The sequence below is a fragment of the Nerophis ophidion genome, linkage group LG26 (genome assembly GCF_033978795.1).
Source record: "Nerophis ophidion isolate RoL-2023_Sa linkage group LG26, RoL_Noph_v1.0, whole genome shotgun sequence".
In the NCBI taxonomy this organism is placed as follows: Eukaryota; Metazoa; Chordata; class Actinopteri; order Syngnathiformes; family Syngnathidae; genus Nerophis; species Nerophis ophidion.
The window spans coordinates 8,307,602-8,332,601 of record NC_084636.1 but is presented as its reverse complement, the minus strand read 5'-3'; the positions used below and the strand labels follow the sequence as shown (position 1 = coordinate 8,332,601).

The following is a 25,000-nucleotide window of genomic DNA, read 5'->3' as shown; positions in this document are numbered from 1 at the left end:
TTAATTTTAGAATTTTGATTACATGTTTTAAATAGGTTAAAATTCAATCTGCACTTTGTTAGAATATATAACAAATTGGACCAAGCTATATTTCTAACAAAGACAAATCATTATTTCTTCTAGATTTTCCGGAACAAAAATTTGAAAAAAATTCAAAAGACTTTGAAATAAGATTTAAATTTGATTCTACAGATTTTCTAGATTTGTCAGAATATTTTTATTGATTTTTAATCATAATAAGTTTGAAGAAATATTTCAAAAATATTCTTTGTCAAAAAAACAGAAGCTAAAATGAAAAATTAAATTTAAATGTATTAATTTTTATTTACAATAAAAAAAATTAATTTACTTGAACATTGATTCAAATTGTCAGGAAAGAAGAGGAAGGAATTTAAAAGGTGAAAAAAATCCTAAAATAATTTTTAAGGTTGTATTTTTTCTCTAAAATTGTCTTTCTGAAAGTTATAAGAAGCAAAGTAAAAAAATAAATGAGTTTATTTAAACAAGTGAAGACCAATTCTTTAAAATATTTTCCTGGATTTTCAAATTCTATTTGAGTTTTGTCTCTCTTAGAATTAAAAATGTCAAAAGAAGCGAGACCAGCTTGCTAGTAAATCATAAAAATTTAAAAAATAGAGGCAGCTCACTGGTAAGTGCTGCTATTTGAGCTATTTTTAGAACAGGCCAGCAGGCAACTCATCTGGTCCTTACAGACTACCTGGTGACCCCTGACCTATATTGAGTAAAACATGCTTGAAACTAGAATATCAACTGATGCAAAGCTGTGTCATCAAAAAATACTTTTTTAAAGTAATCATTTCTTAAACCGAAAAATATGGTATGTATAAATAAATATATTGTCACTTAATCGATCAAACTTTTTCAAATAGTCATTTTTTTTCTGGTTTTAGGCTAAACAGGTTTTATTTCTACTTTTCAACTAGTTTTATTTATAACTAATGTTAAATACATGTTTACGTATAATACAATGAGAATGTTATATTGCTCAATTATTCTAAATTATTTCAATTATTGTGCAGAAATATGGGATCGCAACTGGACTGTTTGGTTTGTCTTAGAAGACGCTTCGCCTCTCATCCAAGTAGGCTTCATCAGTTCATGCTCATATTCTTAGATCGGTCAGCTTTACTCTGGACAGACTAGATCTGACAAATCTAAGACTAGTGCTGACGAAACTAAGTATAAGACTAGATGTGATCAAACATTTGGATTAGTCAGATCTAGTTTTACATTCTTAATCTGGTAGACGGACTAGATCTGACCAATGTAAATCCATGACCATGGACTGATGAGGAATACTTCGATGAGAGGCAAACCGTCTTTTAAGACAAACCAAACAGTCTAGTGAAGATCGACTGAATGGCCTGACTTTATAAATAAGTATTACACAGTCATGCTCCTGTGGTAAAAGGGCAATTTCAATCTTATTTGCGTTTGTGAGGAGAAAAATCCTTGTTTATTTCAATTATTTTCCCTAAAAGACCCAGAATGTTTTATTCGATTACTCAGTAAACTGAACAAATTAATATAAAGATTACTTGATTACTAAAATATGATCTGCAGCCCTAACGGTAACTAAAAAAAAAAAAAAATCTTTAAATGGGTTCTTCTTGGCGCAAGCGATACACTTGTACAAAGTTTTATGTGAGTCATTTTAAGTAGCCTCTATTTTGTTTGATCCTGCAAAGAAACTCCAATCAAAACCTCCGAAACAGCAAAAATGTCCGAATGATGAAAAAAGTGCTTAAAGGGGAACATTATCACAATTTCAAAAGGGTTAAAAACAATAAAAATCAGTTCCCAGTGGCTTGTTTTATTTTTCAAAATCTTTTTAAAAATTTATATATCCCTAAAAAAAGCTTTAAAGTTCTTGATTTTCGCTATTTGCAATGCGACTGTCCATTTCCCTGTGACGTCATACAGTGCTGCCAATACAAACAACATGGCGGTTACCACAGCAAGATATAGCGACATTAGCTCGGATTCAGACTCGGATTTCAGCGGCTTAAGCGATTCAACAGATTACGCATGTATTGAAACAGATGGTTGGAGTATGGAGGCAGATAGCGAAAACAAAATTGAAGAAGAAATTGAAGCTATTGAGCGAATAGCTATTGACGCTATTCGGCCATAGCGTGGGTGTACCTAATGAAGTGGCTCATAGCATGGCTGCCTGATTAGCATCACCGGTAAAATGTGCGGACCAAACGATCAGGACTTTCGCATCTTGTGACACTGAAGCAACTAAAATCAGTCAATTGGTAAGTGTTTGTTTCGCATTAAATGTGGGTATCTAGTTTAAAATGTACATACAGCTAGCGTAAATAGCATGTTAGCATCGATTAGCATAGCATCTTAGCATCGATTAGCTGGCAGTCATGCTGCGACTAAATATATCTGATTAGCACATAAGTCAACAACATCAACAAAACTCACCTTTGTGATTTGGTTGACTTAATCGTTGCAAATGCATCTGCAGGTTATCCATACATCTGTGCCATGTCTGTCTTAGCATCGCCGGTAGAATGTGGAGACACTCTGGTACATTCAATGGGGGTCTGGTGGCAGATTTCTTGCCAGTGGTGCAACTTGAATCCCTCCCTGTTAGTGTTGTTACACCCTCCGACAACACACCGACGAGGCATGATGTCTCCAAAGTTCCAAAAAATAGTCGAAAAAACGGAAAATAACAGAGCTGAGTCCCGGTGTTTGTAATGTGTTGAAAATGAAAATGGCGGGTGTGTTACCTCGGTGACGTCACGTTCTGACATCATCGCTACGAGACCGATAAACAGAAAGGCGTTTAATTCGCCAAAATTCACCCATTTAGAGGTCAGAAATCGGTTAAAAAAAATACATGGTCTTTTTTCTGCAACATCAAGGTATATATTGACGCCTGCATAGGTTTGGTGATAATGTTCCCCTTTAAGCCAGAGTTGGGGTGCACCTTGGACTGGTCGCCGGCCAATTAAAGGGCAGTGTCCTGGGCATGACGTTAAAGTGGATCCGGCAGTGGAGGCTCCTCTATGGGGTCTTGGGGCACTAGGAAGGTGAACCCCTTTACTACTGTTACCCCAGGTGGCCCTTGGCAAAGGCCTAGTATCTGACTGCCCTCTAGCCTAATGTACGGAATAATTTTGGTTGTGGTTATCGACTTTGAAGCTATTTTATTTGGTACATGGTGTAATGATAAGTGTGACCAGTAGATGGCAGTCACACATAAGAGATACGTCAACGGCAGAGCAGGCGGAAGACGGTAGTTTTAAGAACTGCCACAACGGCTGCGCTGGCGGGAGAAGGCTGCAGCAAAAAAGGGTCCCCAGTCGTCTTGGACAGTATGCCACTGGACCCTGACCTGATTCTGTCACATAAAATAGAGTCACGCACAGGCATCCTACATAAAGGGATACACCCCTATCGTTATCGAGTGACCGCCGATAAATGAAAAAGGCAGATATTCATAAACAACCATTCAGTCACATTCACACCTACGGACAATTTAAGGACAAAACAGGTCTGGATTATGCTTTTGCGAAGTCACCGTGTAATGATAATATTAAAATCGAGCGAGCCGGCGTAGCATGATATCTGTTTTTGTCAAAAATACACAGAAAATAATGTGACCCCAAAGCTGCAACTATGAAGAGAATGAGAAGTAGATGCACTCTGACAATACTTGCCAACCCTCCAGGATTTTACGGGAGACTCCCGAAATTCAGCGCCTCTCCCGAAAACCTCCCGGGACAAATTTTCTCCCGAAATTCAGGCGGACCTGAGTGAGGACAGCCTGTTTTCACGTCCGCTTTCCCACAATATAAACAGCGTGCCTGCTCAATGACGTTATAACTGTAGAATGATCGAGGGCGAGTTCTTGGTTTCTTATGTGGGTTTATTGTTAGGCAGTTTCATTAACGTCCTCCCAGCGCGGTAACAACACACAACAACAGCAGTCACGTTTTCGTCTACCGTAAAGCAGTTCGTCTGCCGTAAGCAACAATGTTGTGACACTCTTAAACAGGACAATACTGCCATCTACTGTACATGCAAATGGTTAGAAAAATAGTGATGGAGAATAGAACAAGGACGGACAATTCAACCCTCAACTCAACAATGAGTAGATGAGTGTTATGTGTGTGTATATGTGTAAATTAATGAACACTGAAATTCAAGTATTTATTTTATTTATATATATATATATATATATATAGATATATATATATATATATTTATATATATACATTTTCTACCGCTTAATCCCTTTTTTGGGGTCGCGGGGGCCGCTGGCGCCTATCTCAGCTACAATCGGGCGGAAGGCGGGGTACACCCTGGACAAGTCGCCACCTCATCGCATATATATAATAAAATAAATATATATATAGCTAGAATTCACTGAAAGTCAAGTATTTCATATATATATATATATATATATATATATATATATATATATATATATATTTACCAAGCAAAGGTAACACGCAAGGACATTAGCACATCTGACACGTACGTAGGATTAACCGAAGGAGCGTTTAAAACCAGATGTAATAATCACAAGGCCTCCTTTAGAAACCAGACTTTGCGGAATTCTACATAACTCAGCAAGCACATTTGGAACCTCAAAGACAATAATGTTGAATATTCAATAACATGGCAAATTCTTGCATCCAGCACACCATACACCAGTGGTAATAAAAGATGCAACCTATGCTTAAAAGAGAAACCGTTTATTATATATCATCCAGACCTGTCATCTCTCAACAAGCGCAGTGAAATAATTTCAACATGCCGCCACAGACGGAAACACCTCCGAGGTAACACATGAGCCAATCACCACACCCTACGCCTGCCTGTACCCACCCACTCTGTGCCCTATATAAACCATTATATGTGAATGCTTCCATTAAAATCTCCTGATGATTGAGGGAACCCCTCATGAAACAGTTTTGTAGAGATGAAGTAGTCTTGTGATTTTTCCCACACCTACATACATATACATACACACATATATATATATATATATATATATATATATATATATACACACATACATACATACATACATATATATATATATATACATATATATATATATATACACACATACATATATATATATATACATATATATATATATATACACACATACATACATACATACATATATATATATATACATATATATATATATATTTATATATATATATATATATATATATATATATATACATATATATATACATATATATATATGTATATATATATATGAAATACTTGACTCTTAACCACGCCCCCTGCTCGACCGCGTCCCCTACCCCCCAAACCCCGAAATCGGAGGTCTCAAGGTTGGCAAGTATGACTCTGACTCAGAGATGAGCTTGTTTATGTGACTTTGCCATCTGTCCTGAGGCCAAGGACGTTGATGTAACAATAGGCGTAAACTGCAATTAAAAGTTCTCCTCCTAATCGCTGCCAGTTGTCTCCACTTGGAGCAGAACATCATCAGCGGAATTTGCACGACCACCAACACCACCGCACGTACACAACTTCCCAGCCTGTACGACCCTCTGTCTTCTAGTAACTCAAATCTCAGAAATTAACCACGTTTGGAACTCTCCTTGCAAAGCAAAAAAAACCCGCATGATCCTAAAAGCAGATACTGGTAGGGAGGTGCGGGCAAAACGGTGGTAGTGTCAAAACAAGGATGTGGGAGACCTTCTGGGACTATCAACGGCCTTGCATGGAGCCCACAGAGACTCAAAGACCGGATGTAGCTGGATCAGGATGTAGGAGTCGATTGTTTACTTAATATATTTCTCTTTTTTTAATAAATGCTTTCCTTCTCCTATAGCCATGTCAGTCATTCCCTTCTCTGGCGCCATTGAGTGAGAAGACAAAGGCGCTTTCTAAAGGTAGAAGGTAAAGAGGTACGTCTGACAGCTCTTGACCACCAAATGACCACCCGGGCATTTTAAGACCGCAGGAGCTCAGCAAATTACGCTGATCCGTCAATCCAGGCCTGAGAAAAATGTCCTCCTCCCATCCAACTAAGCCTAAAGTGAACCAGAAAGCTGAATTGTTTTCCTTATGCCTTTACATCTAAACTAGAATTACATCAGAGGACTTCGGCGAGAGAAGGGTGCAGTAAAAAAAGCCAGAGCCACAGACGGTCCGTCATTGCTACACACTTCGGCGTTTTATTAGGCCCAGGTCCCGTGGAGCATCCGGAGACGCTGCCCATGGCAACACAGCTGGGTTCATAAAAGTTGAAATTTGGGCCGTTACGTAGACGGAAATCAAGCATGTCAAGAAAAACTGACGTCAACTAAAGGGGGAACATTATCACCAAACCTATGCAGGCATCAATATATACCTTGATGTTGCAGAAAAAGGACCATGTATTTTTTTAACCGATTTCCGAACTCTAAATGGGTGAATTTTGGCAAATTAAACGCCTTTCTGTTTATCAGTCTTTTAGCGATGACGTCAGAATGTGACGTCACCGAGGTAACACACCCGCCATATTCATTTTCACATTACAAACACCGGGTCTCGGCTCCGTTATTTTCCGGTTTTTCGACTATTTTTTTTAACCTTGGAGACATCATGCCTCGTCGGTGTGTTGTCGGAGGGTGTAACAACACTAACATGGAGGGATTCAAGTTGCACCACTGGCAAGAAACCTGCCGCCAGACCCCCATTGAATGTACCAGAGTGTCTTCACATTTTACCGGCGATGCTAAGACAGACATGGCACAGAGATGTATGGATAACCTGCTGATGCATTTGCAACGATTAAGTCAACCAAATCACAAAGGTGAGTTTTGTTGATGTTTTTGACTTATGTGCTAATCAGACATATCTGGTCACGGCATGACTGCCAGCTAATCGATGCTAACATGCTACGCTAATCGATGCTAACATGCTATTTACGCTAGCTGTATGTACATTTGAAACTAGATACCCACATTTAATGCGAAACAAACACTTACCAATCGACGGATTTAAGTTGCTCCAGTGTCACAAGATGCGAAAGTCCTGATCGTTTGGTCCGCACATTTTACCGGCGATGCTAATAAGGCAGCCATGCTATGGGCCACTTCATTAGGTACACCCATGCTATGGCCGAATAGCGGCAATAGCTATTTGCTCAATAGCTTCAATTTCTTCTTCAATTTTGTTTTCGCTATCTGCCTCCATACTCCGTCCATCTGTTTCAATACATGCGTAATCTGTTGAATCGCTTAAGCCGCTGAAATTCGAGTCTGAATCCGAGCTAATGACACTATATCTTGCTGTGGTAACCACCATGTTGTTTGTATTGGCAGCCCTGTATGACGTCACAGGGAAATGGACAGGGTCTTCGCAAATAGGTAAAATCAAGACCTTTAAAGCTTTTTTTTAGGGATATTCCGGGACCGGTAAAATTTTGAAAAAAACAAGCCACTGGGAACTGATTTTTATTGTTTTCAACTCTTTTGAAATTGTGATAATGTTCCCCTTTAAGAGTGCTCCAATTTAAAAATGCTTTGAGATAAGAGCTGTGTCTCGGCTAATTGTTACGCTTTGAGTTCCAACAATCCATCCATTTTCTACCGCTTATTCCCTTTGGGGTCGCTGGAGCCTATCTCAGCTACAATCGGGCGGAAGGCGGGGTACACCCTGGACAATTGGGCACCTCATCGCAGGGCCAACACAGATAGACAGACAACATTCACACTCACATTCACACACTAGGGCCAATTTAGTGTTGCCAATCAACCTATCCCCAGGTGCATGTCTTTGGAGGTGGGAGGAAGCCTGAGTACCCGGAGGGAACCCAAACAGTCACGTGGAGAACATGCAAACTCCACAGAGAAAGATCCTGAGCCTGGGATTGAACCCAGGACTACTCAGAACCTTCGTATTGTGAGGCAGACGCACTAACCCCTGTTCCATCGTGCTGCCTACGCTTTAAATTGCAAATAAACAATTGAGTTACAAGCATGTCATTATTTGGTGTGGCGAATGTCACAAGAAACTATTATTATAATGATCGATTAATCTATTGATTAGTTTGTTTGAAAAATCGAATAATCAGATAAAGCACACTTCCATTCATCCATTTTCTACTGCTTATTCCCTTTGGGGTCGCTGGTGCCTATCAGCTACAATCGGGCGGAAGGCGGGGTACCCCCTGGACAAGTGGGCACCTCATCGCAGGGCCAACACAGATGGACAGACAACTTTCACACTCACATTCACACACTAGGGACCATTTAGTGTTGCCAATCAACCTATATGTTATAATACATTTTAATTATTTAAATCATGAAGACAATAAAGCCGTCCTACTTCCAGCCCCAACTTAGCCACAACTCTGCAAGGTAATCACAGCATCTACAAACCCCGTTTCCATATGAGTTGGGAAATTGTGTAAGATGTAAATATAAACTGAATACAATGATTTGCAAATCCTTTTCAACCCATATTCAGTTGAATGCACTACAAAGACAAGATATTTGATGTTTAAACTCCGGGCTATAAAAGTAAACATTGATTGATTGATTGATATAAACTTAGGAGCTCGGTTGGTAGAGTGGCCGTGCCAGCAACTTGAGGGTTGCAGGTTCGATTCCCGCTTCCGCCATCCTAGTCACTGCCGTTGTGTCTTTGGGCAAGGCACTTTACCCACCTGCTCCCAATGCCACCCACACTGGTTTAAATGTAACTTAGATATTGGGTTTCACTATGTAAAGCGCTTTGAGTCACTAGAGAAAAGCGCTATATAAATATAATTCACTTTACTTCACAAATATGTCCCTGGACACATGAGGACTTTGAATATGACCGATGTATGATCCTGTATCTACTTGGTATTGGATTGATACCCAGATTTGTGGTATCATCCAAAACTAATGTAAAGCATCCAAACAACAGAAGAAAAAGTGATTATAATATTTTAACTGAAGTTTAGAAAAGAACATGTTAAAAGAGAAAGTAAGCAGATATTAACAGTAAATGAACAAGTGGATTAATAATTAATTTTCTACCACTTGTCCTTAATAATGTTGACTAAATAATAGAATGGAAAATGACACAATATGTTACTGTATAGATCAGGGGTCACCAACACGGTAAGGACCAGATGAATGCCTGCTGGCCTGTTCTAAAAATAGCTCAAATAGCAGCACTTACCAGTGAGCTGCCTCTATTTTTTAAAAATGTTTTATTTACTAGCAAGTTGGTCTCGCTTTGCTCGACATTTTTAATTCTATGAGAGACAAAACTCAAATAGAATTTGAAAATCCAAGAAAATATTTTAAAGACTTGGTCTTCACTTGTTTTAATAAATTCATTAAATTGTTTAAATAAATTCATTTATTTCAGAAAGACAATTTTAGAGAAAAAATACAACCTTATAAACGATTTTATACCTTTTAAATTCCTTCCTCTTCGTTCCTGACAATCAAAATCAATGTTCAAGTATTTTTTTATTGTAAAGAATAATAAATACATTTTAATTTAATTCTTCATTTTAGCTTCTGTTTTTTCGACGAAGAATATTTGTGAAATATTTCTTCAAACTTATTATTATTAAAATAAAAAAAAACTATTCTGGCAAATCTAGAAAATATTTAAAATCAAATTTAAATCTTATTTCAAAGTAATTTTGAATTTCTTTTAAAAAAAAATTCTAGAAAAACTAGAAGAAATAATGATTTGTCTTTGTTAGAAATATAGCTTGGTCCAATTAGTTATATATTCTAACAAAGTGCTGATTGAGTTTTAACCTATTCAAAAAATGTCATCAAAATTCTAAAATTAATACTAATCAGGAAAAATTACTAATGATGTGCTATAATTTTTTTTTTTTTCAAAAAGATTCGAATTAGCTAGTTTTTCTCTTCTTATTTTCAGGGGAATTTTGAATTTTAAAGAGTCGAAATTGAAGATAAACTATGTTTCAAAATTTTATTTTAATTTTTTCCCTGTTTTTTCCTCTTTTAAACCGTTCAATTAAGTATTTTTTCATCATTTATTCTCTACAAAAAACCTTCCGCAAAAGGAAAAAAAATGTACGACAGAATGACAGACAGAAATAGATTTATTTATTAAAGGTCAATTGAGCAAATTGGCTATTTCTGGCAATTGATTGAAGTGTGTATCAAACTGGTAGCCCTTCGCATTAATCAGTACCCAAGAAGTAGCTCTTGGTTTTAAAAATGGTTGGTGACCCCTGGTATAGACAGACTAATTAGGAGCCTTTGTTTGTTTGCTTACTAATAAAAGATAAATTGTCCAGTATGTTCACTATTTTATTTAATGACAATTTTGCAATAAAAAAAACATATGTTTAATGTACCCTTAGATTTGTTCAAATAAAGCCAATAATGCAATTTTTTGTGTGTCCCATTTATTTAGAAAAGTATCAAAATACATTTTGGTACCGGTACCAATATATTGGTAACGGGACAACACTAATTCACGGTTTATTTTTTATAGCCCTCAACTTTGCTAAACAAATCAAAATATCAAAGTTTTACCCGCTATTATTTCAATCCAAAAGAGAATGTCAATTAGTGTTGCAAGTGCGTCATAAGAAGTATCATATAAAGAGCGGTTTTGTGCTGAATAAGATAACCAGCTGCAGCTTCGCCACAGATTGGAATGACCTCATGAGTGATACCGCACCGCTTCCTTTCCCCTTTGTCTACATTGTAAGTGGAAACCTGCAGTGTGGGGGTCCCAGGGAATACTAAGAAAGACCAGACTGCGTGCCAGAATAGGAACGGAGGAGGAAGAATACGGGGGGAGAAAAAAAAAAGTAAGACAAGTTGGGGGAACTGATTGAACAAGCACATTTTGCAGCGTGAGACAGAGAGATTACTGGGATTCATGTCCAGCGAAGGAAAACAGGGATTGTTGATGATTTTCACGACACCTTGCAGCGAGACCCTTGACCGATGGCCGGATGTTGCCCAATTTAGAGCCGCGGGTCAAAAAGGCTTACTCTTTCCCTCAAGTTTTGGTGAAAACGCGAAGAAGAGAATTACGACAAGGCTAAGGGCGGCCATATAACATAAAAAGTGTAGAATCTGGCAGGGATCTGGGCTGCGTCCCCGCCAACAGCATTAGCTCTCTGTGCAATGGCTTTTCCATGAGGTCTTTTACCACCAGCCTCAGGACTCGTCAAGAGCAGTAAATTGAGGCTAAGCGTGTTCTCATGTGAAATCGCCATTGCTCCCTTTGTCAAACCCTAAAATTTCTACCGGCGTATGGCATCCCTTTACCATTATACACACAGCAGGCATGGCATCTGTAAAGCTGAAACTTAGATTGATTCTATGCGGAACAAACCAATGTCGTCAAAGTACAAACCCCGTTTCCATATGAGTTGGGAAATTGTGTTAGATGTAAATATAAACGGAATACAATGATTTGCAAATCCTTTTCAACCCATATTCAGTTGAATGCACTAAATATACAAGATATTTGTATATATCATATATCATAAACTTTATTTTTTTTTGCAAATAACTTAGAATTTCATGGCTGCAAAACGTGCCAAAGTAGTTGGGAAAGGGCATGTTCACCACTGTGTTACATCACCTTTTACGCTTCATAATGCGCCACACATTTTCCATGGGAGACAGGTCTGGACTGCAGACAGGCAAGGAAAGTACCCGCACTCTTTTTTTAAAGAAGCCACGCTGTTGTAACACGTGCTGAATGTGGCTTGGCATTGTCTTGCTGAAATAAGCAGGGGCGTCCATGAAAAAGACGGCGCTTAGATGGCAGCATATGTTGTTCCAAAACCTGTATGTACCTTTCAGCATTAATGGGGCCTTCACAGATGTGTACGTTACCCATGCCTTGGGCATTAATGCACCCCCATACCATCACAGATGCTGGCTTTTCAACTTTGCGTCGATGACAGTCTGGATGGGTCGCTTCCCCTTTGGTCCGGATGACACAATGTCAAATATTTCCAAAAACAATTTGAAATGTGGACTGGTCAGACCACAGAACAGAAGATCTCGGGCCCAGAGAAGCCGGCGGCGTTTCTGGATGTTGTTGATAAATGGCTTTTGCTTTGCATAGTAGAGATTTAACTTGCTCTTACAGATGTAGTGACAGTGGTTTTCTGAAGTGTTCCTGAGCCCATGTGGTGATATCCTTTAGAGATTGATGTCGGTTTTTGATACAGTGCCGTCTGAGGGATCGAAGGTCACGGTCATTCAATGTTGGTTTCCGGCCATGCCGCTTACGTGGAGTGGTTTCTCCAGATTCTCTGAACCTTTTGTGATATTATGGACCGTAGATGTTGAAATCCCTAAATTTGTTGCAATTGCACTTTGAGAAACGTTGTTCTTAAACTGTTTGACTATTTGCTCACGCAGTTGTGGACAAAGGGGTGTACCTCGCCCCATCCTTTCTTGTGAAAGACTGAGCATTTTTGGGAAGCTGTTTTTATACCCAATCATGGCACCCACCTGTTCCCAATTAGCCTGCACATCTGTGGGATGTTCCAAATAAGTGTTTGATCAGTATTCCTCAACTTTATCAGTATTTATTGCCACCTTTCCCAAGTTCTTTGTCATGTGTTGCTGGCATCAAATTCTAAAGTTAATGATTATTTGCAAAATAAATGTTTATCAGTTTGAACATCAAATATCTTGTCTTTGGAGTGCATTCAACTGAATATGGGTTGAGAAGGATTTGCAAATCATTGTATTCTGTTTATATTTACATCTAACACAATTTAAAAATTCAAATGGAAACAGGGTTTGTAATTAGGGTCCAATAAGCCCAAATAGCAAAGAGAAATAAAAAAAAAAGCATGTAAACAAACAGCTTGGGCCTTAAGAGGTTAATAAATATGCGCAGTTGAAATGAAAAGAGAGACATTTTGACAGAAATCAGGGAATGTCCCGTCCTGTCAAACAAAACATCACGGCTTCCACGTCTCTCACGTGTTGACAGGATTTCCACAGTGGGATTGCGGACATGTGACGGGAGGACATAAAACGCAATCTGATCGGCGTGTTTCCCCGAGAACTTAGAAGGGGGACAAGTCGTAACTCACTGGGCTGATGTCATGGCTGACTTATGGGGCAAACCTCCGCACCATCTCCATCACCTCATACTTCACCGCTCCCAGCTGGAGACACTTTTGACTTTCAAAGACGTGACAGGGGAAAAGATTAGAAGAATGGCTCTTAAATTGAAAATGGCTTCTCGGTGCAGAAAGTAGCTCCGTGAGATGAGCGAGCCGGCCAAGCGCCGCTGCAGTCCGTCATTTCAATTCAGACCGGAGCTCGGAGTGACTTTGGGAAAACACATCAGACGTGAGAGCAGAGGGAAAATATTTGACTACAAGTCTGGTGTTGACTTTTTACTCCAAGGTTACGCACCTTGTCGTCTTCACGGCCAACCGCAGAGACGCAAACATGCCCGGTGGTCATCGGGCGGCGGACCCCACACGCGCAACATTGTCATTGATTGGTGAGCAGTAGCAGTTAAAGGGGAACATTACCACCAGACCTATGTAGGCGTCAATATATACCTTGATGTTGCAGAAAAAAGACAATATGTTTTTTTAACCGATTTCCGAACTCTAAATGGGTGAATTTGGCGATTTAAACGCCTTTCAATTGTTCGCTGTCGGAGCAATGACCTTCACAACATGAAGCAATCTGCCATTTTCCCAAACACATTACACACACCGAGTCAAATCAGCTCTGTTATTTTCCGTTTTTTCGACTTTTTTCCGTACCTTGGAGACATTATGCCTCGTCGGTGTGTTGTCGGAGAGTGTAACAACACAATCAGGGACGGTTTCAAGTTGCACCAGTGGTCAAAAGATGCGAAAGTCCCTCGTTTGTTCTGCAAACTGTACCGACGACAGCTATGCTACGACAGATGACAGATATGGCAAGAATGTGTGGATATCCATCCATCCATCCATCTTCTTCCGCTTATCCGAGGTCGGGTCGCGGGGGCAACAGACTAAGCAGGGAAACCCAGACTTCCCTCTCCCCAGCCACTTCGTCTAGCTCTTCCCGGGGGATCCCGAGGCGTTCCCAGGCCAGCCGAGAGACATAGTCTTCCCAACGTGTCCTGGGTCTTCCCCGTGGCCTCCTACCGGTTGGACGTGCCCTAAACACCTCCATAGGGAGGCGTTCGGGTGGCATCCTGACCAGATGCCCAAACCACCTCATTTGGCTCCTCTCGATGTGGAGGAGCAGCGGCTTTACTTTGAGTTCCTCCCGGATGGCAGAGCTTCTCACCCTATCTCTAAGGGAGAGCCCCGCCACACGGCGGAGGAAACTCATTTCGGCCACTTGTACCCGTGATCTTATCCTTTCGTAGATCGACCGGTAAATTGAGAGCTTTGCCTTCCGGCTCAGTTCCTTCTTCACCACAACGGATCGGTACAACGTCCGCATTACTGAAGACGCCGCACCGATCCGCCTGTCGATCTCACGATCCACTCTTCCCTCACTCGTGAACAAGACTCCTAGGTACTTGAACTCCTCCACTTGGGGCAGGGTCTCCTCCCCCAACCCGGAGATGGCATTCCACCCTTTTCCGGGCGAGAACCATGGACTCGGACTTGGAGGTGCTGATTCTCATTCCGGTCGCTTCACACTCGGCTGCGAACCGATCCAGTGAGAGCTGAATATCCCGGTCAGATGAAGTCAGTGTGGATATCCTGCGACCCATTTTTTTATATATGTATATATAGATTAGCTAGTTTCTCTCTTCTTTTTTTCGGTTGAATTTTGAATTTTAAAGAGTCTAAATTGAAGATAAACTATGTTTGAAAATTTACTCTTCATTTTTTTCCTGTTTTCTCCTCTTTTATACCGTTCAATTAAGTATTTTTTCATCATTTATTCTCTACAAAAAACCTTCCGTAAGAGGATAAAAAATGTACGACGGAATGACAGACAGAAATACCCATTTTTACACACACACACACACACACACACACACACATATATATATATATATATATATATATATATATATATATATATATATATATATATATATATATATATATATATATATATATATATATATATATATATATATATATATATAAATACATATATATATATATATATATATTAGGGATGCACCGATTAATCGGTAACCGAATATATTCGGCCAAATATGGCAAAAAAAGCCACATTCTGCCTTCGGTGGAATGCGTTAAGAACAAGGCCGAATAGTGGCGTGTGACGCAATTTTTGACGCGGTGACGCAATCAACCAACGTGCAGTGACGCGGAGACGTTGGGATATGTTGTGTACCTGTATAAGTGTACGAGGTTACAAGCACACACTTATTGAGATTTAGTGGGGCCTCTGTTTACATTATTAGCCTGTTGTGTAGGCTACCTGTATAAGTGTATGAGGTTACAAGCACACACTTAATTGAGATTTACTTGAGCCTTCTGTTTACATTATTAGCATATCTACTGTGGCTAAGCAGACTTTTGCCAAAAGGACAATAATTCATTTGTTGTGGGTTTATCCACTTTAATGCACTTTATTTTTTTTTGGAATGCATGTTTTGTTTGAAGGCCTAATATAAATGAAAAACTTTGTGCTTTTTTTGAAAAGCAAAGGCTACTGGAATATTAAAAAATGTCGATATTCAATAAAAAATTACTTTATTTGAAAAACATGTCTAAATATTTATTCAAGGCTATTAATGCTATTTATAAAAAAATTGTGAAAAACTGCATTCATTATTCGGCCTTCGGCCAAGCGTTTAGGTTTTATTCGGCTTCGGCCACAAATTTTCATTTCGGTGCATCCCTAATATATATATATATATATATATATATATATATATATATATATATATATATATATATATATATTTATTTATTAAAGGTAAATTGAGCAAATTGGCTATTTCTGGCAATTGATTTAAGTGTGTATCAAACTGGTAGCCCTTCGCATTAATCAGTACCCAAGAAGTAGCTCTTGGTTTTAAAAAGGTTGGTGACCCCTGGTATAGACAGACTAATTAGGAGCCTTTGTTTGTTTGCTTACTAAAAAAAGATAAGTTGTCCAGTATGTTCACTATTTTATTTAATGACAATTTTGCAATAAAAAACATATGTTTAATGTACCCTTAGATTTGTTCAAATATAGCCAAAAAATAAAGCCAAAGCAGATGCATTTCCGACGATAAAGTCAACGAAATCACAAAGGTGAGTTTTGTTGATGTTATTGACTTATGTGGCGTGTGCTAATCAGACGTATTTGGTCACGGCATGACTGCAAGCTAATCGATGCTAACATGCTATTTAGGCTAGCTGTATGTACATATCGCATCATTATGCCTCATTTGTAGCTATATTTGCATCTCACCTTTCCCTCCACCCACACTTAATGCCAAACAAACACATACCAATCGTTGGTTAGAAGGCGATCGCCGAATTCGTCCGCGCTTCCTCCTGTGCCGCTGTCTGTCATGATATGGTTCAAAAGCTTCTGTTTCTTCTTTAATTTCGTTTTCGGGACCTGCCTATACAATACAACCATCCATTTCAATACATGCGTAATCTGTTGAATCGCTTACGGCGCTGAAATCAGAGTCTGAATCCGAGCTACTATGCCAGGGGTCGGGAACCTTTTTGGCTGAGAGAGCCATGCAAGCCAAATATTTTAAAAAGTATTTCCGTGAGAGCCATATAATATTTTTTTAAGACTGTATACAACTAAATGCGTGCATTTTTAAGTAAGACCAACTTTTTTAGAGTATAACAAGTCTTTTATTCTTTTTGATAACATTGTTATTCTGAAGCTAACCAACAATAAATAAAATACTTCTTACCATTAATGAGACTTCTTAAAGGGGAACAATATCACAATTTCAGAAGGGTTAAAACCAATAAAATCAGTTCCCAGTGGCTTATTTTATTTTTTGAATTTTTTTTCAAAATTTTACCCATCCCGGAATATCCCTAAAAAAAGCTTTAAAGTGCCTGATTTTCACTATCTGTGAAGCCATCGTCCATTTTCATTTGACGTCATCCAGTGATGCCAATACGGATAGCACAGCAAGATATAGCGACATTAGCTCGGATTCAGACTCGGATTTCAGCGCCTTAATCGATACAACAGATTACGCGTGTATGGAAACGGGTGGTTGGAGTATGGAGGCAGATAGCGAAAACGAAATTGAAGAAGAAACTGAAGCTATTGAGCGAATAGCTATTGACGCTATTCGGCCATGTTTTCCTTAGCATCGCCGGTAAAATGTGCAGACCAAACGTTCGGGACTTTCGCATCTTGTGACACTGGATCAATTGGTAAGTGTTTGGCATTAAATGTGGGTGGAGGGAAATGCTGGATGTAAATATAGTTTCAAATGTACATAAAGCTAGCCTAAATAGCATGTTAGCATCGATTAGCTGGCAGTCATGCCGCGACCAAATATGTCTTATTAGCACATAAGTCAATAACATCAACAAAACTCACCTTTGTGATTTTGTTGACTTTATCGTTGGAAATGCATCTGCAGGTTATCCATACATCTCTGTGCAATGTCTGTCTTAGCATCGCCTGTAAAATATGCAGACACTCTGGTACATTCAATGGGGGTCTGGCGGCAGATTTGTTTGACTTTATCGTTGGAAATGTGCATCTGCGTTGAGTGTCGCACGATATCCACACAATCTTGCCATCTCTGTAGTAGCATAGCTTTCGTCGGCAAAGTGTGCGGAACAAACGACTGACCATTTCGTCGGCTTTCTCTACACCCTCGTATTTTGAACAAATTTCGTCCAATTTCTTGCCACTTTCGCATCTTTGGGCCAGTGGTGCAACTTGAATCCCTCCCTGTTAGTGTTGTTACACCCTCCGACAACACACCGACGAGGAATGATGTCTCCAAGGTTCCAGAAAATAGTCGAAAAAACGGAAAATAACAGAGCTGAGACCCGGTGTTTGTAATGTGTTTGAGAAAATGGCGGCTTTATTACCTAGGTGACGTCACATTCTGACGTCATCGCTCCGAAAGCGATAAATAGCAAGGCGTTTAATTCGCCAAAATTCACCAATTTAAAGTTCGGAAATTGGTTAAAAAAACTATATGTTTTTATTTCTGCAACATCAAGGTATATATTGACGCTTACATAGGTCTGGTGATAATGTTCCCCTTTAAACAGGTGCGGTACAAACCAGATGGATGGATTAAAATGTATGAGAATGTTATTTTTTGACACTGTGATTACCAGCAGAATTATTAATTACTTACCGTGTTAAGCAATGTCAACTAAGATTCATCTGAGAGCCAGGTGCAGTCACCAAAAGAGCCACATCTGGCTCTAGAGCCACAGGTTCCCTACCTCTGTACTATGCTATACCTTTCTGCGCTATCCGCCATGTTTGCTTTTGGTGGCTTCACACAGTGACGTCACAGGACAATAGACGGGTGGATATAGCGATGGTGTAAATCAGGCACTTTGAAGGGTAAAATTTTGATAAAAACTTTGTATAATAAAATAAGCCACTGGGAACTGATTTTTATTGGTTTTAACCCTTCAGAAATTGTGATAATGTTCCCCTTTAAAAGTTTGGACATGTATTTACTGATGCCATGGCCGTTTTAATACGAGATACAGGCAAAGTATTTTTGATTGATTGATTGATTGATACTTTTATTAGTAGATTGCACAGTTCAGTACATATTCCGTACAATTGACCACTAAATGGTAACACCCGAATAAGTTTAAGTCGGGGTCCACGTTAATCAATTCATGGTACAAACATATACTATCAGCATAACACAGTCATCACACAAGTTAATCATCATAGTATGTACATTGAATTATTTACATTATTTACAATCCGGGGGGCGGGATGAGGAGCTTTGGTTAATATCTGAAATTCAGTCATCAACAATTGCATCAACAGAGAAATGTGGCCATCGAAACAGTGTAGGTCTTATTTAGTAGGATATGTACAGCCAGCAGAGAACATAGTGAGTTCACAAAGCATAAGAACAAGTATATACATTAGAAGTACATTTGAGTTGTTTATAATCCGGGGAGATGGGATGTGAATGGAGGAGGGTATTAGTAAAGTGTTGAAGTTGCCTGGAGGTGTTGTTTTAGAGCGGTTTTGAAGGAATATAGAGATGCACTTACTTTTATACCTGTTGGGAGTGCATTCCACATTGATGTGGCATAGAAAGAGAATGAGTTAAGACCTTTGTTAGATCGGAATCTGGGTTTAACGTGGTTTGTGGAGCTCCCCCTGGTGTTGTGGTTATGGCGGTCAATTATGTTGAGGAAGTAGTTTGACATGTACTTCGGTATCAAGGAGGTGTAGCGGATTTTATACACTAGGCTCAGTGCAAGTTGTTTTACTCTGTCCTCCACCCTGAGCCAGCCCACTTTGGAGAAGTGGGTTGGATTGAGGTGTGATCTGGGGTGGACGTCTAAAAGTAACCGGACTAGCTTATTCTGGGATGTTTGGAGTCTAGATTTGAGGGTTTTGGAAGTGCTTTGGTACACAAACTAACAGTAGGCAGGGTTGCCCCGAGATCGACACTATATGGGGGTGGTCAATATGACATGTATATGACATAGGGCTGGGCGATATATCGTTATACTCGATATATCACTGGTTTGTCTCTGTGCGATATAGAAAATAACTATATCGTGATATTCGAGTATATGTTCTCACAAAGTTTTTAAAAATCTTAAAATTTAAAGAAAACAATGCAAAAATAGGGATTGTTAGCACTGGTTGCTGCGTATTTAATTTTTCCCCATTTACAACAATCGATTTGACTCTTAATTACCGTCAGAACACGTTTTTACCACAGAGCCATAACAGTCTAAGGGTCAAACTCGGGTGAGCTGTCATACAGCTGTGAGGCTCCTCCCGACAAAAGCCAATAAAAACATTGTTTAATAATTATACGTTAGACCACAGGGAAGGAGCGCTTTGAATTAATCCCGTGGATCTTTTTCACGGTTATGCAAGCGCATCAAAATGTCTGATCTGGTATCTTGTGGAAAGAGCGCAGTAATGCGTGAAACTTAATTTACAACATCCAAACAAAGGGTCCCTCTCATCTTTTCTCACAGGAGATTTTTTTCCCGCGTTCCCACTGTTCTTCTTATCCAAAAGAAAAACAACAGTGTATCAAAAACAAAAACAAATAATGAATACAAACTGTTAAATTCATTAAAACTGCCCATTTGTTTGAGTATGATGCTCTTGTAGGTCATTTAATGCAGTGTTTCTTAGCACAAGGGCCGAGGCCCTTTTTTTTATTTTATTATTTTGATATTTTTTAATTATTATTATTATTATTATTATTTAAAACTCGATTTTGCATGTCACTATAAAGTTATATAAGCATTGCTTGTTCAATATTCAATGCAAAACTTGTTTTGCATTGAATATTAAAAGGTTAATTTGTTCAACTTTGGCCCGCGGCTTTGCTCAGTTTAGAATTTTGGCCCTCTCTGTATTTGAGTTTGACACCCCTGCCCTAGGGTAAACTGGATAACTTGGCACACTAACAAAGCTCAACCTATTGATACTATAACAATCTACAAGGTTAATACAGTTCGCTTCTCTTGCTTCCGCTCCATTTATTTGCTTTTATTTGTGTTTTATTTGTGAATTTTCTTTTGTATTTCAAATTATCATTACATGTATGTATTGTTGCATTTGAACAATGGTATTGATGACAATAGAGTTAATTATTGGTATTATTCATTATAAATAGTGCTACTTCTATTGGTATTTGTATTGCTCCGTAGTGTAATAATGCTCATTGTCATTTCTGTATTATCAATATTTGTTCTTTGCTGTCAATTTTACCATCATATTTGTACATGTCCTATTTGGTGATGATGTTCTGTTGTTGTTGTTATGTTTGTTGTTGTTGTCTCTCTGTCTTATGCCCCGCAATTTCCCCGTCTTCCTTTTTTTCTCTTTCTATCCCCTCCTGCTCCGACCCAGTCTCCATGCTTAAAGGGGAACATTATCACAATTTCAAAAGGGTTAAAAACAATAAAAAATCAGTTCCCAGTGGCTTGTTGTATTTTTTGAAGTTTTTTTCAAAATTTTACCGGTCTCGGAATATCCCTAAATAAAGCTTTAAAGTGCCTTATTTCGAAACCACTATCCATTTCCCTGTGACGTCACACAGTGCTGCCAATGTAAACAAACAATGGGAATACCACAGCAAGATATAGTGACATTAGCTCGGATTCATACTCGGATTTCAGCGACTTAAGCGATTCAACAGATTACGCATGTATTGAAACAGATGGTTGGAGTATGAAAGTATTGAAGAAGAAACTGAAGCTATTGAGCGAATAGCTATTGACGCTATTCATAGCCATAGCATGGCCAAATAGCTGCGTTAGCATCGCCGGTAAAATGTGCGGACCAAACGATCAGGACTTTCGCATCTTTTGACACTGGAGCAACTTAAATCCGTCGATTGGTAAGTGTTTGTTTCACATTAAATGTGGGTGGAAGGAAACGTAATATAGTTGCAAATGCATCTACAGATTATCCATACATCTCTGTGCCATGTCTGCTTTAGCACCGCCGGTAAATAGCATGTTAGCATCGATTAGCGTAGCAGGTTAGCATTGATTAGCTGGCAGTCAACATCAACAAAACTCACCTTTGTGATTTCGTTGACTATCGTTGCAAATGCATCTGCAGGTTATCCATACATCTCTGTGCCATGTCTGCCTTAGCATCGCCGGTCAAATGTGGAGACACTCGAGCACATTCAATGGGGGTCTGGCGGCAGACACTTTCGCATCTTCGGGCCAGTGGTGCAACTTGAATCCCTCCCTGTTAGTGTTGTTACACCCTCCGACAACACACCGTCGAGGCATGATGTCTCCAAGGTTCCAAAAAATAGTCAAAAAAACGGAAAATAACAGAGCTGAGACCCAGTGTTCGTAATGTGTTGAAAATGAAAATGGTGGGTGTGTTACCTCGGCGACGTCACATTCTGACGTCATCGCCTCCAGCGCGATTAACAGAAAGGCGTTTAATTCGCCAAAATTCACCAATTTAGAGTTCGGAAATCGGTTAAAAAAATAGATGGTCTTTTTTCTGTACCATCAAGGTATATATTGACGCTTACATAGGTCTGGTGATAATGTTCCCCCTTTAAGTGCTTGGTTTTATATACTGGGCGAAGCGATTAGGACACTTGATACTCATCATTTGAATGGGTGGCCAAATACTTTTGGCTATATAGTGTACCTTTTGGTCAATTTTGGTAGCTGATTGGTCCAAATGTAAACTATTCCCATCGCTATCCATAACGGTCTTGCAAATGTGTAAGGAAGCTAGTCGCGAGGCACTAAAATGTAAAAATCCTGATGACACAGTAAAAACGCATTCCTTTTTGTTCTAACTGGCCAACTCTGGTCCACAGAGGACACCACAGTGGCCCACAAGTCTCGTTTGCTTCCACTTACGAAAATATTTATTAAATCTGTAAAATACATTTGAAACATTTCCAGCGTTTTACAGCAATCCTTCCCAAATCTGCAGGAGGTAGCGTCACAAAACCTAAAAGCAAATGTTTGAACAGAACGTTTTCAATGACCCAACCTTTAAGGACGCATTGGTTTAGTGAAGTGAAATTAGTTATATTTATATAGCGCTTTTCTCTAGTGACGCAAAGTGAAGTGAAGTGAATTATATTTATATAGCGCTTTTCTCCAGTGACTCAAAGCGCTTCACATAGTGAAACCCAATATCTAAGTTCCATTTAAACCAGTGTGGGTGGCACTGGGAGCAGGTGGGTAAAGTGTCTTGCCCAAGGGTACAACGGCAGTGACTAGGATGGCGGAAGCGGGAATCGAACCTGGAACCCTCAAGTTGCTCTACCAACCAAGCTATAGCTGAGTTTTTTCTTGTCCTGATGCGGGATCTGAGCCGAGGATGTCGTTGTAGCTTGAGCAGCCCTTTGAGACACTTGTGATCAAGGGCTATATAAATAAACTTTGATTGACGGCATCGATTTGGAAGTCATGTCTTGCAGCAGAAATCCCAAAGCCATAATAATTCAAATCTAAAAAGTCATCCGTAGGGTTGCGCAACATAGAAAATATACGATATAGATCAGGGACTAAACACCAGGTGAGGCACACATACTTTTTTTTCTTCTTTTTCCTTTTTTTTACTTAAATTCATATGTGCAGCTCTAGTCATTGTTGATTAAGGTTGCACTTTAGACTTACAGGGAATAAAAAGGGAGTTATTCGCTTTCATAAAAACGTTATAATAATGATAATATGATATGATAAATGGGTCCAAAAACTATTTGATAAAGTTGTTATTAAATTCTTTTTGGTCCCATTTGCTTTTAACAATATAAATCAAGTATTGTGAGTGTATATTACCTTTCTGTATTTGTATCTGAAGCAGCAATGGCTAACCTCCATGAAAACGTACTTTGTAAATAATGTAAATAATTCAATGTACATACTATGATGATTAACTTGTGTGATGACTGTATTATGTTGATAGTATATATTTGTACCATGAATTGATTAACGTGGACCCCGACTTAAACAAGTTGAAAAACTTATTGGGGTGTTACCATTTAGTGGTCAATTGTACGGAATATGTACTGAACTGTGCAATCTACTAATAAAAGTATCAATCAAAAAAGTATCAAAAAAGTATAATCGCATTCCTTTGTCTTAAAGTCCAGTTTAAAGAAGTATTTCATCTTGGATACAGTATATAATCCTCCATTTTGGCAGAAACATTCATTTAATTCAATTTCATTCCAAGAAATTAAACAATATTTTTGCATCTGACAAAAACACCCACAAACGCGGGCTTACTCTAATAAAAATGCCATGTTTGTTATAAATACAGTTAAAAAAAAATAAAAAAAATAAAATATATATATATATGTATATATATATATATATATCTATATATATATATATATATATATTCTGGCTTCCGCTGGAGAGACCTGTGTCTGTTGGCTTGAGCGCCCCCTTTTCTCCCAGTGTGGCGAGTCAGAGTACTGCTGAGGCATTGAACTGCAAGTTGACAATGTATCGCCCCCTACCTTGAGGCAGAGGTACTTGCTGCCTCAATACCTGCCTTTTCCACGTGGCAACAAGCATGAGACCCCTCGCACGCACACGCCCAATACACGCTGTGTGTAGCCGTGGAGGCACCGCCTGTGTCTGCCTCACTTCTCATCTGCTGCATTAATTTGATCAGGAAGCATGGAATTTCCGCGATTTTGACCATGAAAATGATCCAAATAGACAGGAACCACACCAAAATCACATAGAAAGCATAAACCAGAAGAGAAATATTAAAACTTATTTTATTTTATTACTTTGTTTTGGAACATCTCATGGTTAAGCCACCTGGTGGCAGGTGAGGCACTGCCTCACTTGCCTCCCTTGAGGGCACGTCACTGAGGGATTCTTAAACCGTGGTACTAGTACTAGTACTAGTGGTACACTAGTGGTACAATGGCTCAATCTAGTGCAGACCTGTGCAAAATACGGCCTGCGGGCCACATGCGGCCTATTAAGATATTAACATCAAAACTGTAGCCACCATTATGATGTACAGTGCTGTTTTTAAATGACCATGAGTCTTGAACTAATGGGCAGCACGGTGGAACAGGGGTTAGTGCATGTGCCTGACAATACGAAGGTCCTGAGTAGTTCTGGGTTCAATCCCGGGCTCGGGATCGTTCTGTGTGGAGTTTGCAAGTTCTCCCCATGACTACGTGGGTTCCCTCCGGGTACTCCGGCTTCCTCCCACCTCCAAAGACATGCACCTGGTGATAGGCCCCTCCCACCTCCAAAGACATGCACCTGGGGATAGGCCCCTCCCACCTCCAAAGACATGCACCTGGGGATAGTCCCCTCCCACCTCCAAAGACATGCACCTGGTGATAGGTTGATTGGCAACACTAAATGGTCCCTAGTGTG

General features: G+C 39.2%; 1 protein-coding gene across 5 annotated transcripts in view; it reads right to left on the bottom strand.

Moving 5' to 3' along the window:
- The window catches only part of ralgps2 (Ral GEF with PH domain and SH3 binding motif 2), a 227,166-nt gene that overhangs the window by 115,793 nt on the left and 86,373 nt on the right, over positions 1-25,000 (bottom strand). The gene's annotated exons all lie outside the window — the stretch shown is intronic.